The sequence below is a fragment of the Tupaia chinensis genome, unplaced genomic scaffold, assembly GCF_000334495.1.
Source record: "Tupaia chinensis unplaced genomic scaffold, TupChi_1.0 Scaffold141724_1, whole genome shotgun sequence".
NCBI lineage: Eukaryota > Metazoa > Chordata > Mammalia > Scandentia > Tupaiidae > Tupaia > Tupaia belangeri.
Window position 1 is genome coordinate 889,220 of NW_006201581.1, and position 16,210 is coordinate 905,429.

The 16,210-nt window shown below is 36.2% G+C and overlaps 1 pseudogene; it reads left to right on the forward strand.

The window, feature by feature from the left end:
• Positions 1–7,788: 7,788 nt before the first annotated feature.
• On the forward strand, positions 7,789–8,780 carry LOC102494735 (phosphorylase b kinase gamma catalytic chain, liver/testis isoform pseudogene; annotated as a pseudogene).
• The last annotated feature ends 7,430 nt before the right edge of the window (positions 8,781–16,210 follow it).

The following is a 16,210-nucleotide window of genomic DNA, read 5'->3' on the forward strand; positions in this document are numbered from 1 at the left end:
AGGGTGTGTGCACTTGCCAGACAGAGAGACAGAGAGACAGAAAGCAAGCAAGAAATCACCCCCAGGGGGGATGGCCACACCACAATCCCTTCTCCTCCGTTCTCTCGGGATCTTGGGCACACACGCACATGTGCCTGGCATGAGTTTTAAGCCACCGGGTCCAGGACGCGAACCGTGGTGGACTAATGGGAGTCCAGTGACATGGCCATTATGCTAAGTGCTTGTCCCCACAATAAGTTTTAAAAACAATTTTTGTCTGTGTAAAATTTATTTAAGAAAAAGCAGAAGATTAAATTGAGATAGTGTATGAATATGAATTTTAATGTCAAATTTGTCACATTAAAAAAAAAAAAATCCTCTCCAAAGCTTCCTTTCAACAGGATGAGAATTTCTTTTAAATGTCAAAGGTTTGACAGATTACCACATGCTAGATATATTTTTAAAATATCTGTAAGTGAGAAAATACATTTGTACCTCTTTGTAAACATTGGTAACAAGAAATTTCACTTGTTAATTTTGAGATTTCTCAATGGTTAACAGTCTATTGAACAACTTTTTTTTCCCCATTTCTCTATTTATAAGAGAGAGGAAAAAGAGAGAAGAGAAAGAAGAGTATAAGAAAAAAAAAAGACAGGAGAATAGAAGAGGAAAGAAAAAGAGCAAAGAACACTTAAAAGGGCTTCACTTAAAAGACTGCTACAGCATTACGTCCTTAGAAAAGAGTTTCACCCACTAATTCACATTGTTTCCAACTTTTGAAAAAATTTCGTTTTATTTTATATATAACAATCAAAAATTAAATTTATTAAATAATTGGGTAACTCTTACATGTGACTTCCTGCAACTATGTGCCCATGAACGCATGAATAATTCTGCCATTATTACAATAAAATACAACAATATTTAGGTAAAAAAAATTTCAAACTTTAAATTAGATCATTCACATACTAGCAAGATGGCAAAATGTGGGCTGTGACTATTAAGAAATAAATCCTTTATATATATATATATATATATATATTTGAAACTCACTAAAATAGAAAAGGATTTAATTGCCTAGAGTTACTGAGTGTTACACAAAATCCTTTGCTTTTTAATTTTGACTTTACATAGTTGACTTTTTGTTCTTTGTCAGTTTAAAATCATTCTAGTGTGGAAATAGCAGTGCTCTGTCATTTGAAATTTGGCTTGCCTTTGGCTATTCTTGGTATTCATGCCAATAATCTACAGGCTATGAGCAGAGTGTGTCCTTAATCAAGTGCCAAGTTTAACCTAAGAATAATAATGAAAAAGATCTCCTGTGAGTATAAGGATAGTGGGTAATGATTAGTTGGAAGGCCCAAAACACCCACAATGTAGCACCCCCAGGAAATTCCTGCTATTAACATGGACTTTCACTTTTATCTAAAAGAAAAAAAACACAGGAAAGAAAAATAATTCCGTTTAGGCATTAAATTCAGAATAATTCACATATTAAAACCTTTATTTAATTACCTTCACTTGGGTTAATAAATTCTGGACTATACTCATATTTCAGTGTTTAGTTTCTAAAGGAGGAGATTGTTCTGAGGATACAGATATCTAAGCAGTTAACATCACAACCTCGCTCAGTTTCCAAGGAAATAGAAAAATTTAACTCTTCTGTAAAACTAACTTCTGTACTGTGTGTTTCCGTTTTGATTGTTAACTGCTTGTGTTTAGGCATTGGTTTTGTCTTCGTTATTTCCATGTCCTTTTTTATTCTGTTTCAGTGTCTTGGCCGTAAGAGAGATATGTCATAGTTTTACTTGATCTAATTGCTTACTTGCAACATTAAAGATTGGGAGAAAATGTATAGAAAATTTTTGTTGGGACTTTGATTTGGGTTTATAACAGATTTTTTCCTAATACATTTATATCTGTATGGTTGAGTATTCTGTAGAACCTTATTGGGAAGTAGATGACAACTTTCTTTAGCTCCTTCTCAGTGTTCAATTTGCTTCCTCAACGTTTGATGGAAATATGGCCTTTATGTGGTTTACTCATTGCCTTATTAATTTTGCAAACACGTATTGCCCCTATCTAATATTTATGCTAGAAAAAATGCTGTGAGGACTTCAAGGACCCTCCTGCGTAATAGAAAATGTACATTTATATAAAGTGTAACTTAAGGTATGAGAAATCACACAGTAGGTACACCTAGATAAATGAGAAAGTTCCATTTGTAACTAGAGTTAATTAAATAAGATTAAATTGTACCTTTGAAACTAGGCAGGGTTTCATTCATTCAATATGGATAGGCCCTTCAAATGTATGTGGATGGGAAATACTCTCCAGAAAGATTAACAGAAGTAGTAAGGCTGAATTAGAGAGTGTAGTTTAAAAGATAGGTCCAGGATATTCACAGAGGATTTCAAATACTTATTGAGTATTAATCAGACAAGTTATGAATGAGTTAGTTTTCCTTTTGTAGGATTTACATAGCTACCACATATGGACTGTAAAAGAGCAGGTCTTTCACATTGTGATTCACAGACCATCTGCATCAAAATCACATGAGTTTATTAAATATGCAGATCATGTGCTAGGTTGGTGCAAAAGCAATTGCGGTTTTGAACTGTGAACTTTAAATCATTATAAATCGGTTCAAGCACATCTTTATTAATCAAAATAGGAACTACCACAATCAATATATTTTGCCAATGAGAAATATATTTGTTTATTCCTGTAGCATACAAATCCATGTTTCAGGATTCAATATTCAGTGAACTCTTGGACAGCATTTTCTGCATCCTGCTGGTTATAGAGCATTTTTTCTTGAAAAGTTGTCAAACTGGGAAAAACATGTTATACACTGTAAAGATGTATAGCACTGAAATGTAAATTTTAAAAATGTGAAAAAAAAATGCCGAAGTTAACTTTGGAAGAATATACAGATTGTAATAGTTAAAATATATTTTAGAAACAATAAAAATAAAAGTTGTGAAGATGCTTGAGAAGTAGTAGTCAATTGGCAAGAGGTGAGGTGAATATGACAGATGAGGCAATATTTCACGGCCCAATTCGCTCAACTTTTGAAGCTTTGGTTGTGTGACTTGTGGTCAGGCATTGTCGTGGAGAATTCTTCTCTGTTGACCAAGGCTGACTGCAGGCACTGCTGTTTTTGGTGAATCTCATCAATCTGATCTGCATGCTTCTGAGATACAATGTTTTTTCTGGGATTCAGAAGACTATAATGGATCAGATCCCACAAAACAGAAACCATGACCGTCCTCTGGAGCAACTTTGACTTTGGTAAGTGCTTTGGCGCTTCTTGGTCTAACCACTGTGCTAGTCATCGTCAGTTGTATAAAATTCACTTTTGGTGATATGTCACAATCCAATTGAGAAATGGTAGAATGAGAGGAGATGACACTTCAAAACAAAAACTTTTTGATTTTTGGTCAGCTCTTGAGGCACACACTTATCAAGCTTTTTCACCTTTTCAATTTGCTTTAAGTGTCAAATGGCCATAGAATGGTCATTGAGTTCTTCAGCAACTTCTCATCTAATTGGAAGAGAATCAGCTACAATGAATGCTCTCAAACGGTTATTGTTAACTTCCAATGGCCAATCTCTATGTGCCACATCTTCAAGCCTCTTGTCTCCTTTGCAAAACTCCTTGAATCGCTACTGCACTGTACATTCATTAACAGTTCCTGGGTCAATGTGTTCTTGATGTTCAGAGTTGTCTCTGCTGCTTTATGACTTGTTTGTTGTTGTTTCTTAATTTTTTACATTTAATTACTGTATATCTTCACAACATATAAAATGAACTTTCCAAGCATAAATGCACTGTGTTTTAGTTCAGTTAAAAATGATACAATACACCTTATCAATATATAACTTTCCATTTCTTGTGTCTGCTTAATGTTTTGCTTCTCTTCCTCTTTACTTCCCTCCCTCCTGCTCCCTGTTGTCCATTCTCCGTCTACACTGTCTCTAGTACCCACAGTTACTCTCCATGCTTTTATATCTTTCCATGCCTTACAGTCTTTCAGTTTCTGCCATAGAGTATAGACATTTGGTACATATTAAGTGGGGACATAAAATGTCTCTCTTTCATAGTCTGGCTTACTTCACTTAGCATTAAATCATCCATGCTTGCCTACTTTCTATCAAACGGCAGGATCTTATTTTTTTTAATGCGAAGTAGTATTCCATAGCATATATACACCACACTTTCTCAATCCACTCATCTGTCTTGGATGTTTAGGTTGATTCCATGTTTTAGCAATTGTGAATGCTACAATAAATATGGATATACCAATGGTTTTCTGACTAAGCATATTCCTCTCCTTTGGGTGGATAACCAGGAGTAAATTACTGGGTCATGTGATAGTTCAATTTGTAGATTTTTGAGGAAATGACCCATTTAGAACTCAGATAAGAAAGTTTCTTGGATCTGCTTTTTTGTCTAACACCATCTTTATTGTTTAAAATTCATTTAAAATAAACAGCAAGTAGTAAGTCATTAGCACAGAAAAGAAAATCACAAGAAATGTGCACTAAAAGGATGTATGTCATAACCACATTTATTTAAGAATGTACCCAATATCAAACACCAAATTTCAATAATGCAAAAACCGCACTTACTTTTGCACCAACATAATACACTATATTGGTCTATTTGGAAACTGCAATGTTCTGGAAGTAAATATTTCCATAAAGAAGTTTGAAAACTGTATGGATGGTTGAAAAAAAGTGTTGAGAATAAGAAAACCTGTTAAAAGTAGCTGTACAGTTGAATATTTCAGATGCATATTCTCAAAAGGAAAAAAGTAAAGATAATATTTAAGGAGATATAAAAAATCATAAGTCATGCAGACAAAGGAAAGAGCAGGCATTAGGCCAAGATAAACTTGGGATTAATTCAATCTTTTTGATTTTAGACATACTTTCTCTGAGTTTCTTACCTATAAAATAGGTTAACATTGTCAACTCACAGAACTTAAAGACATCCATAACACATAAGAATACCTTCTTTAGAGTATAAGATCAGATCCTTAATATATGGCTACTTATGAAATTAAGATAATAAATGCATGGATGTAGGAGGGTCTCTAATATCAAATAATTAAAAAGACCTTGGAGATCTTTCATTTGTCCTTGGCTTAAATGATCATGACATGCAGGGGGCCAGCAGGTGGCATGGTGGTTTAAGAGCATTGGACTCCCACATGGCCAACCACAGCTCGAGTCCCAGACTTAGCAGGTTGCTTTCTCATTCTCTGTCTCTCTGTCTCTCTCTCTCTCACTCAACATAAATAAATAAATAAGGTTAGATAAAATAATAATTAAAAAAATAAAAATAAATGATCATGACATGCAGTTGACTTAGTTTATTTCTTTTGTCTAGGCTCTCTTCTAAGATCCATACTGCCTACTTATATCTTTTAAATGACAAAAGCATCTCAAATGTAACATATTTCAAAATTAACTAATGATCTTATACATCTGTTATCTTCCACTATTAAGTTTGATGAAGATCTCTATTATCCAAGGTACACAAGACAGAAACTTATGTCACCCTTGACATCTTCCTTTCCTTACTTATAAAAAACAACCTCCTCTCTTTCCTGTATCATCATGTTTCCTCTCTACTAGTGCGTTTCCTTCTTCACTGTATGAACACCTTGGTATCTCGCCCATCTTAGAAAAAAATCCTCTCCTGCTTTTACTTTTACATCCATTTATTGACCCATTTCTCAACTTACATTTTTTAGAGTAAAACTCTCAAAAGTTGTCATATTGTCTCACCTACTCTACTTCTTTATTCCCTTTTCCTTGAATTTATGTTAGTAGGGTTTTTCTCTCTAAACCTTCTGCACATTTTCCTGATGAAGGACACTAGGGTGACCTCTGTGCTGTCAAATCCAAGAGTTAAATTTCAGTCTTGATCTTACTCCGAAATTGATCACTTTCTCAATTTTCTTTCTTTCTTTCTTTTTTTAAAATGTCCTTTTTAAATTATTCTTTGGGGGTACAGGATGTTTCTTCACAGCATGTATACATTGTGTAATTATCAAATTACAGATGAAGACTATTCTTCAACATTGACATTACACATATTGTGCACATTTAAATGTTTTTATTAATTTATTTTTCTATGTTACTTTATAATTTGTTTTTTACATTTAATTGTTGTACTTCTTCATGGGATATAATATGGTCTTTCAAAGCATTTGCACAGTGTGTAATGCTCAAATCAAGGATAATATCATATTCATTGTTTTTAACAAGGAACACCATATTATGGTGTGTGCTTTTAACTTTTGCTCTATTAGTTGTTCTTTTCTTTGTGTGAGATATGTATATAGAGCACTGACAATGTCTCTCTTTTTCATTCAGTTGTAGTATGCCATTCCATAACCCATTTGTCTCATTTACCTATATTCTTGTGTCTATAAATTTCTTTTTTCTCTGAGCACTTCCTATCCTCTCTTCCTTACCCTCTCCCAACACTCACGCAGTCTCTGCTCTCTACACTTGCCCTCTCTACTTCTATGTCTTTGAATATTTAAATTTCTTCCAGAGTGCAGACATTTGGTCTATCTTGAAAGCCCATACAATATTTGCCTTTCATTATCTGGTGTATTTGACTTGGCATTACATCTTTTTTTTTTTTTTTGCTATAGGGTGCATGCGCTCACCAGACAGACAGAGAGAGACAGAGAGATAGAAAGCGAGAAATCACACCCCAGGGGGGATGGCCACGCTGCAATCCCCTCTCCTCCCTTCTCCTCTCGGGATCTTGGGCACTCACACACACGCCTGGCGTGAGTTCAACCACCGGGTGCAGGACACAAACCATAGTCGACTACATGGGAGTCCAGCGGCATAGCCATTACACTAACTGCTGGTCCCATTGGCATTACATCTTATAGATTCAATCACTTTGTATCGAATGACAAGTTCTTATTGTTCTTTATGGCTATTATTCCACTGTATATATGTGTCATGTTTTATAAATCTAGTCATCATTTGTTGAATACTTAAGTTGATGCATGTCTTAGCTTATGAATGATGTTGTAATAAATATGGATATTCAAATGTCTTTCAGACTGAGAGATTTCCTATCCTTTGGTAAATAACTAGGAGAGAGATACTGGGTCATATGGTAGTTTTACTTATAAATTTTTGAAACATCCATATTGTTTTCCACAGTGGCTCTACTAATTTATATTAACATCAGCAGTGCAGGAGGGTTCCTTATTCACCACAGTCTCACCAGCTGTTGTTTTTATCATAGCCATTGTGAGTGGGATCAGGTAATACCATTGCAGCTTGACTTACAAGTCACTTATGATAAGAGATGCTGAGCATGGGACCATCTAGTGACGTGGTGGTTAAGGTGTTGGACTCACACATGGCTGACTATGGTTTGAGTCTAGGACTTGTTGGCTTGAAAATCATTCTGGGAGAGTGGGCATGGATACCCAAAAGGAGATTGGAGAAGATAGGATTGTGATATGGCCATCCCCATTGGGGGTTGATTTCTCACTTTTTCTTTCACTGTCTCCCTACAGGAAACACTATGCCCTATAGCAAAAACCCTTAAAAAAAAAAAGGAGTGGGAGAGCTGTTGAATATTTTTTCACATGTTTTCAGACATTCATGTGTTCCTTTGAGTGTTGTCTGTTTAGAGTAATTGCCAATTTTTACATTGGATTATTAATTATTAGGTAGGACATGTGCGCGTGTGTGTGTGTGTGTGTGTGTATGTATGTTACTCCATCTGTAATTGATTTCTCATCGATTCCTGAGTCTTCTAGCTTCGTATTCCTGGTGTTTGACCTGATGCGGAAAGGAGAGCTGTTTGACTATCTCACAGAGAAAGTGGCCCTCTCAGAAAAGGAAACTAGGTCCATCATGAGGTCTCTGCTGGAAGCAGTGACCTTTCTCCATGCCAACAACATTGTGCACCGAGACCTGAAGCCTGAGAATATCCTCCTAGATGGTAATGTGCAGATCTGACTTTCAGATTTTGGGTTCTCCTGCCACTTGGAACCTGGCGAGAAGCTTCGAGGGTTGTGTGGAACACCACGGTGTCCAGCACCAGAGATTCTTAAGTGCTCCATGGACGAAACCCACCCAGGCTATGGCAAGGAGGTCGATCTTTGGGCTTGTAGGGTGATCTTGTTAACACTCCTAGCTGGCTCACTTCCATTCTGGCACCGGCGCCAGATCCTGATGTTACGCATGATCATGGAGGGCCAGTACTGATTTAGTTCGTCTGAATGGGATGACCGTTCAAACACCGTCAAAGACCTGATTTCAAAGCTGCTCCAAGTGGACCCTGAGGAGCGTTTGACAGCTGAACAGGCCTTACAACATTCCTTCTTTGAGCGTTGTGAAGGCAGCCAACCCTGGAACCTCACCCCCCACCAGCGGTTCTGTGTGGCAGTGTGGACAGTGCTGGCTGCTGGACAAGTGGCCTTAAGCACCCACCATGTACGACCACTGACTAAGAGTGCACTGTTGAGGGACCCTTGTGCCCTGCGGCCAGTGCAGTACCTCATTGACAACTGTGCTTTCCGGCTGTATGGGCACTGGGTCAAAAAGGGTGAGCAACAGAATCGGGCAGCCCTCTTCCAGCACCAGCCTCCTGGGCCTCTTCTCAGTATTGGACCCGAAGAAGTAAAGGACTCAGCTACTATCACCGAGGATGAGGCTGCAATGGTGCTGGGCTAGGACCTTAGCTCTGCACAATCTCAGAAAGCAACTCCCTCTAGGAGGAGGGCTTTGGTCATTCCAGTCCCTCTGGGTTCTAGCCTCAGGCATCCTTGCCTAGGCAGGTCCACCACCCATCATGCATCTATCATAAATACCAGCCCTGTATACCTACCCCCGCTGGCCAGGGCTCTGAGATCAGAAAACAAACTAAGTCATACAGGAAGTCTAAGAGTAAAATTCAATTATTAATTGTCTTTCATGAAGTTCAAGCCCACTAACACTGAAGATGTAATCCCTTACAATAGAGAGATGCATAGAAATAATTAACAAAAGCCATGGATTCAATTTTTCTTGTCGATGGCTCAATATTGGAGTGACCCAGCCTCAATGCTCTGTATGGTTACCTTTTCTTCTATATTTACCACAAATCCCTGATAATCTCACCAAGTCCCATAGTTTTTCTAGACCATCAGTATTCTGATGACTTCCACCTTATATCTCCAACCAAGATCTCACCTCTAAAGTATATGATTGAGTTATTTAACATCCTAGTCATCACTTCCACTTGGATATTGAATGAGCAATAGTGTTGAAAACAAGTACAGGTTGAGCATTGCTAATCCAAATCTGAAATTGGAAATTCTCCCAAATTAAAAGTTGTTGATTGTCTGCATGACACCACAGTAGAAGATTTCATGTCTAATTTCATGTGGTGGGCTCTAGTTTAAATGATGCAATACAAAAATATCATATAAAATTGCCTTCATGCTATGTGTATAAAGTATATATAAAATATAAATGTTATGATTATATTTGGGTTCCATCGCTGAGATATCTCATTATGTCTATGCAGACAGAAAAACTGGAAACATTGTTGGTCCCAAGCATTTCAGATAGTCAATCTGTAACTAATTGTTTCCTTCTGCAAATTTAGTTCTCCTCATTCTTCCACATCTCAACAAATGGCCTAAGTATTTATGTGATTGAACTGCTTGTATTATCTTATGGGAAATTCACTGAAACTTTTATTTAATATATTAATATATCTATTTGTATCTGACTCACAATTATAAGAGTCTGAGTTATGTTATTTGCAGTCAATAGCAGATAATAAACAGAAAAGTAAAAATAGAAAAGTGTAAAAAAATCATTTTCATAAACAAAAACAAGAAGACAGAACTGAGTTCTAAAGAAGAGGAAGGGTGATTTAATATGAAGAAAATGTATGAGTTGATGCTCATAGTAACACTGTGAATCATCAATGAAAGGATAATTTATGTGTAATAAACACTGTATATAGAAGTGTTAAATTAAGTTGATATGCTTCCATCAAAATGGCTAAAAAAATTAAAATTTGGCACTTGAATGGTAAATTTCAGATATATAAAATTTAATTTCAGAGAACCCCATTTCATTGCTTGATGATGTGCTTAAAATAAAAACATTTATTTATTATTTTACATCAATTGTTTGTGACTCTTTAAAGATAAACTATTATGTAAATTACTTAAAAGAAAATAAATCCAATATCATATTTTTTCTTCCATGGTTTTTGCTAGTTATTTCTATGAATCTCTCTATTGTAAGGGATTCCATCTTCAGTGTCAGTGGGCTTGAACTTCATGAAAGACAATTAATAATTGATTTTTACTCTTAGACTTACTGTTTATATGTCTTAGTTTGTTTTCTGTTATTTTAATGGAATATTACAGATGGAGTGACATATAAATAAAAAATAATTTCTAATAGTTTTGGAGACTGGGAAGTCCAAGAACAGGGTATCAGGATTCCATAACAGAATGCAGAAAGTGGAAGCACAAACACACACGGCTGAAGGAAAATGGAGATTGAACTTTTCTTTCATTTTTAAGAATTATTTTATTTAACTTTAATTATTTATTTATTTATTTTTAATTTGACCAGAGAGGGACAGAGTGAGAGAGACAGAGAGAGAGAGAGAGGAAGAGAGGGCACGTGAGAAAGTAAGCCACCAGGTCTAGGACTTGAACTGCGGTCAACCATATGGAAGTCCAGCGCTCTTAACCATCACACCACCTGCTGGCCCCATGAACTTTCCTTTTTATTAGGAGCTCACTTTTGTGATAGTCACCTCTTAAAATTCCCATCCCCACATCATCATTATATTTGCATTTTAAATTCAATATGAGTTTAAATGAAACATGTACTCTGGATTTGCAAACCTGTGACAATTTTCTAGAATGTCTATGCTGTCAGCCAATTCTAAGCTATGTTATGCATATTCTAGATATCCTAGAAAACTTTCTGTGTTTATTTTGAATACAAAGTTTATTTTGTATTACAAAGAGAAGACAAATGTACATAGACTATATGAGTTTTATGGTGGAAGTTAGCCTTAGTAGCTCATGTATTTAGTTGATGATGGAGTTTTTTTGTTTTGTTTTGTTTTGTTTTGTCTTTAATATGCCATCTGGTAGACTTAACAATACACTTAAAATGAACCATCTTTTGTAATTTCATTTACCATGTATTTATTGAACAACTAATGGTGTTATTCCAAGAACAATGAGAGATACAAAGCAATGTTATTAATGATGTTAATAAAAAATTATTCATTGCATTTTCTTGGTATAATGAAATGTTAAGTAAATAACTGATGCATTGCATGTATTTTGGATATTTGATATCTTCTAAAATAAGATAATTGATTTGGGCAGAGAGACTTGAGCCTAATTTGGACAGGCTTCTTAGGAGAGTCCACACTCAGGCCTGGGATCAACTTTGGAACTTTCACTACACCATCATCAACCACTCTGGTGGCCTGGATTTGCCCCACCTGACCCCCAGTAGACTTGAACCTGGTCTGCGCTGTCCTCTTGGGTGAGTCTACTCTTGGGTCCTGGGAGTGACTTTGAAATTTTCACAGGGGAACCAGCAGTTAGCGTAATGGCTATGTCACTGGACTCCCACGTAGTTGACCGCGGTTCGGGTCCCGGACCCGGTGGCTAAAAATCTCATGCTGGTCTCGTGTGTGTGTTTTTGGGAACCAACAGTTAGCGTAATGGCTATGTTGCTGGACTCCCACGTAGTCGACCGCGGTTCGTGTCCCGGACCCAGTGGCTTAAAACTCACGCCAGGCGCGTGTGCGTACGTGCCCAAGATCCCGAGAGGAGAATGGAGGAGAAGGGATTGCGGCGTGACCATCCCCCCTGGGGGGTGATTTCTCGCTTTCTGTCTCTATGTCTCTCTCTGTCTGTCTGGCGAGCGCACGCGCCCTATAGTGAAAAAACCTCTCCAAAAAAAAAAAAAAAAAGAAATTTTTACCACAGCATCGCCCATCACTCTGGTGACCTGAACTCACCCTATCTGCCCACCAGGAGACCTAAGCCTGGTCTGAACAGTCCTCCTTGGGTTATTCTTACTCAGGGCCTGGGAGCAACTTTGTGGCTCTGAGTACAGAGATCTGTGTGCTGTAAGCAAAGAACATGACTTGATCCTCTACACTAAGTTCTTTCTATAGCTTGCTACAACCTCATGGAGAGCTGAATGTTTGGTAGAAGAGCCAAGCACCTGAAGTTACCTATAACTGCTCTGACCTGGGAAACAGAGCCCTCCAATAGGAACACACCTGGGAAGTAAGGGTGAATTTTTTTCGTCCAATAGTACAGAATCTGCTCTGATAAATAGAAAAGTGAATACTGCATCAGATGACTAGAAACCAGCACAGGTCCTGAAGAAATATGAAAACAAGTTGGTACCTCTCCCCCAGATGAGCACAGGAGCCCTTTACCAACAGTGGATAGCACAGAGAAATACACAGAAATGTCAGAAAAAATTCTGAATATTTATAGTGACAAAACTAAATGAGATACAAAAGAAAACAGATAATCAGTTCCAGGAAATAAGAAAATCATTTCAGCACATGAAGGAGGAATTTTGTAAAGAAACAGACACCCTAAAAACAAACAAAGAAACAAACAAACAAAAAAACAGAACTTTTGGAAATGAAGAATACAATACAAGAAATGAAAATCTCCCTAGAAACAGCAGATTGGGTCATGCAGAAGAAAGAATATCTGACCTTGAATACAAAGTCTTCAATATAGACCAAATTACCAAAAAGAAAGAAAAAACAACAACAAAATGAAGACAACATACAGGAAATTCTAGACAGCATGAATTGCCCAAATATTCATATAACAGCCTGCTCCAAAATTACTTTACAATTATAGAAGAAATTAAGACTGAAATAAAAAGTTTCATAGAAAACAATGATAATGAATGAACAAGTATTTATAACCTGTGGGACACAGCCAAAGCAGTCATAAGAGGGAAGTTCATAGAAATTAATGCCCACAGGAAAAAAACAGAAAGGTGGCAAATAAACAACCTAATGACACAGCTCAGAGAACTGGAAAACAACACGAAAAATTGCAAAAAATTCCAAGAGTAAAGAAATAATAAAGATTAAAGAAGACATCATTGAAATAGAGAAGAAAAGAACTAAACAGAAAATAAACAAAGCCAAAAGCTGGTTCTTTGAGAAGATAAGCAAAATGGACACACAATTAGCTAGATTAATCAAGAAGAACAGAGAAAGGAACCAGATGAATCAGATCAGCAAGGAAACAGGCATTATTAAAACAGATATAGCAGAAATACAAAATATCATCAAAAAATACTATGAGTGACTATATACCAACAAACAAGAAAACCTAGATGACATGGACAAATTTCTGGACATGTGTATCTTACCAATATTGACCCAAGAAGAAGCAGAAAGTCTGAATGGACCCATAACAAGCAATGAGATTGAATTAGTAATAGATAGTCTCCCAACAGGAAGAGTCTAGATCCTGATAACTTTACTTCTGAATTCCATAAAAGTTTTAAAGAAGAATTAATCCCAATTCTCCTTAAACTATTTTTAAAAATTCAAAAGTAAAGGAACCTTCTGAATTAATTCTATGAATTCGCTATCATATTAATTCTAAAACCAGACAAGAAGGAAAGAAAACAACTTTTGATCCATATTCCTGATGAACACTGATGAAAAAATTTCCACAAGATACTAGCAAGTAGTATTCAACAACACATCAAAAAGATTTTACATCACGATCAAGTAGGCTTTATTTCAGGGATGCAAGTGTGGTTTAACATACACAAAACAATGAATGTAATACCTGATCTTAACAAAAGGAAAGATAAAAACCTTATGATCATGTCAATCAATGCAGAAAAACCATGAAATAAAATACAACATCTCTTCATGATGAAGACTCTCAGCAAAATTGCCATAGAAGGGATATTCTTCAACACAATAAAAGCCATTTATGCAAAAGTCATAGCTAACATCATGCTGAGTGGGGAAAAACAGAAAGCTTTTCCACTAAAAACTGAAACAAGACAAGGCTGCCCACTCCTTTTTAACATATTACTGGAAGTTCTAACCAATGTAATTAGACAAGAGAGTCAAATAAAAAAGCATCCAAATAGGGAAAAAAGAAGTTGAATTATCTCTGTTTGCAGATAATATGATGCTATACATAGAAAATCCAAAAGAATACACACACGCACACACACACACACACACACACACAAATACCTCCTGGAAGTGATAAATGAATATAGTAAGGTGACAGGATACAAAATCAACATACGAAATCCTATAGCATTTCTATAATACATCAACAATGGACAAACTGAGACAGTATTGAAGAAAGAAATCATATTTACAGTAGCCACAAAACCAATAAGATATCTAGGAATAAATCTTACCAAAGACATCAAAGATCTCTATAAGAAGAATTTTGAAACACTAGAAAAATAAAGTGATTAGAAAAAAATCATGGAAAAAATCCCATGTTCAATTGGAAGAATTAGTATCATCAAGATGTCAATCCTACCCAAATTAATCTACAAATTTAATGTAATCTCAATCAAACTACCAGATATATTTTTCACAGAAATAGAAGAAAAAGAAATCATAAAATTTGCCTGGAAGCATAAAAGGTCCTGTATTGTCAAAGTAATACTGTGCAAGGGGAATAAAGTAGGAGGCACCTTGGTTCCTGGTTTTAAAACATACTACAAAGCTGTAATAATTAAAATAGCATGGTATCAGCACAAAAACAGACAAACCAATGAAACAGAATTGAGGATCCCCAAATAATCTCCAAAACATACAAACAACTGATCCTTGACAAAGACAATCCAGTGGGAAAAAGAAAAATCTCTTCAGCAAATGGTGCTGGGAAAAATGGCTATCCATCTCCAGAAGAATGAAACTGGATCCTTATCTCTAACCATTAACAAAAATTAACTCAAAGTGGATCGAAGATCTAAATCTGTCTTCAAACTATAAAACTACCTGTGGGAAACACTGAGGAAACTCTGGGAGACACTGAAGTAGGCAAAGACTTCTTAAATTAGACCCCTAAAAAACAGGCAATCATTTAAAAGATACACAAGTGGGATTATCTCTTATCACTGTGAAAAATAACTCAAAATGGATTGAGGATCTAGAATAAAATCTCAAACTATAAAAATACTGGTGGAAAACAGGAAAAATGCTAGGAGACCTTGGAGTAGGCAAAGATTTCTTAAAGAAGACCTTAAAAAAATAGACAAATGGGACTATATTAGTCTGAGAAGCTTCTGTACAGCAAAAGAAAGAATAAGTAGAGTGAGAAGACAACCTTCAGAGTGGAGAACATATTTGCAGACTGTACCTCAAATAAGGGACTGATAGCCAGAATATACAGGAAATTCAAGGAAAATTTACCCACAAAAGACAATTAATCCACTTAAAAGATGGTAAAATGAGCTGAACAGACAATTCTCCAAAGACATATGAACGGCCCCAAAGAATATGAAAACAGGCTTGGCATCTCTTACCATAAGGGTAATGCAAATCAAAACCACAATGAGATACCACTTAACCCCAGTCAGAATGGCTAAAATTAAAAAATAAATAGATAATGATAAGTGCTAGTGAGGCTGTGTTGAGACAGGAACTGTCCTACACTCTTGGTGGGAATGCAAATACAACCACTTTGCAGAACAATATGGAGATTCCTCAGAAACCTACAAACAGAACAACCATATGACCCAGCAATTCCACTCTTAGGTATTTTCTAAAAGGATGGAAAAATTCACAGTCAGAAAAATCCTTGCACATCCATGTTTATTTCAGCATTATTTACAGTCATGGAATCAACTCAAATGTCCCAAAATAGATGACTGGTTTGAATAAATGTGGCATATATATTAGAGAATACTACTTAGCCATAAAAAACAATGAGACCCCAACACATGATACAAAGTAAATGAATGTGGAAGATTTCATGCTAAGCAAAGCAAGCCAGATGTGAAAGACAGACTTTGTACGTCCCCACTCAATATATACCAATTGTCTGTGCTATTTAGTAGAAATTGAAAGTTTGGAAGGTATAGAAGCAGGGAGGGTGACGGTAGATACTAGAGATAGTATCTATAATACAGAGGTGGGTAATAGAGGGAGGGAGGGGAACAGGGG